The sequence below is a fragment of the Physeter macrocephalus genome, chromosome 14, assembly GCF_002837175.3.
Source record: "Physeter macrocephalus isolate SW-GA chromosome 14, ASM283717v5, whole genome shotgun sequence".
Taxonomy (NCBI): domain Eukaryota; kingdom Metazoa; phylum Chordata; class Mammalia; order Artiodactyla; family Physeteridae; genus Physeter; species Physeter macrocephalus.
In genome coordinates this window covers 106,395,178-106,396,314 of record NC_041227.1, presented here as the reverse complement: position 1 = coordinate 106,396,314, position 1,137 = coordinate 106,395,178, and the positions used below count along the sequence as shown (strand labels likewise).

At 44.6% G+C, this 1,137-nt stretch overlaps 1 non-coding gene across 1 annotated transcript; it reads right to left on the bottom strand.

Moving 5' to 3' along the window:
• Positions 1–257: 257 nt before the first annotated feature.
• Positions 258–364, bottom strand: LOC112066025 (U6 spliceosomal RNA). Its single transcript, XR_002892385.1, has one exon. It is a non-coding gene; the product is annotated as a U6 spliceosomal RNA (small nuclear RNA).
• Positions 365–1,137: the final 773 nt, after the last annotated feature.

Below are 1,137 nucleotides of genomic sequence, written 5' to 3'. Positions count from 1 at the left end.
GAGATTAATCCTTTGTCAGTTTCCTCATTTGCAAATATTTTCTCCCATTCTGAGGGTTGTCTTTTTGTCTTATTTATGGTTTCCTTTGCTGAGCAAAATCTTTTAAGTTTCATTAGGTCCCATTTGTTTATTTTTGTTTTTATTTCCATTTCTCTAGGAGGTGGGTCAAAAAGGATCTTGCTCTGATTTATGTCAGAGTGTTCTGCCTATGTTTTCCTCTAAGAGTTTTATAGTGTCTGGCCTTACATTTAGGTCTTAAAAATATGGAACGCTTCACGAATTTGCATGTCATCCTTGTGCAGGGGCCATGCTAATCTTCTCTGTATTGTTCCAATTTTAATATATGTGCCGCCAAAGCAAGCACTGGGCTTTTCATTTTGCCATTTGTTCTTACTCCAGGGTGTTGAGGCACACCTTTGAGTGTACCCTTCACAAAGGATTTAGAAACAGAAGACTCTAAGCTCAGATGATTGTTATCTTTCTCTGGTTTGCCCAGACCAAATCCCTTAACCTCTCTGAACCTTGGTGTCCTTTTCTGTAAAATGGGGATGTGATAACCTAATGCACTAAAGGATGTAAAATGCTTGGTAGACTACGCTGAGTAAAGCACACCTAAGGTCCTATTATCATTTAACCTCAGAAGGTCACCAACACAGACGAGAAGAGAGGAAACACCTCCTTTATGCAGGAGTCTACACAGCCTTGTCAAATTATTGGGTGTTAAGATCACCATCGTAGTCCAGGTGTAAGCTGTAGTGATTTAGCTCAGGATACTTGCTGAGCTGGGTTCTCTCTGCCCATCTCCATCTCCCAGGGGGAAGAACGTTAGAGGGTTGGAAGGAAAACAAGAAAGCAGATGGTGAGTGTACCTGAGAAGGAACCAGCCCCCGCTCCCCAGAGTCAGCTTCAAGGGGGGTGAGATGAACGACCCCAGATGAGTGTGAATATCCAGGAGTAGGGGAGCCCTGCCCTGGGCCCCAGCATGCGGGTGTTCCTTACACCCCTGTGGCCTGAGAGCAGTAGGTAGAGATTATTATGCCAGAGGCTGAGAGTAGAGAGAGTCCAAAGCAGCCACTCACAGTTTCCTAGGCTCCACAGGAGCGTGGGAGAATTCTAAATTTCCCCGTGTGTCCAAGA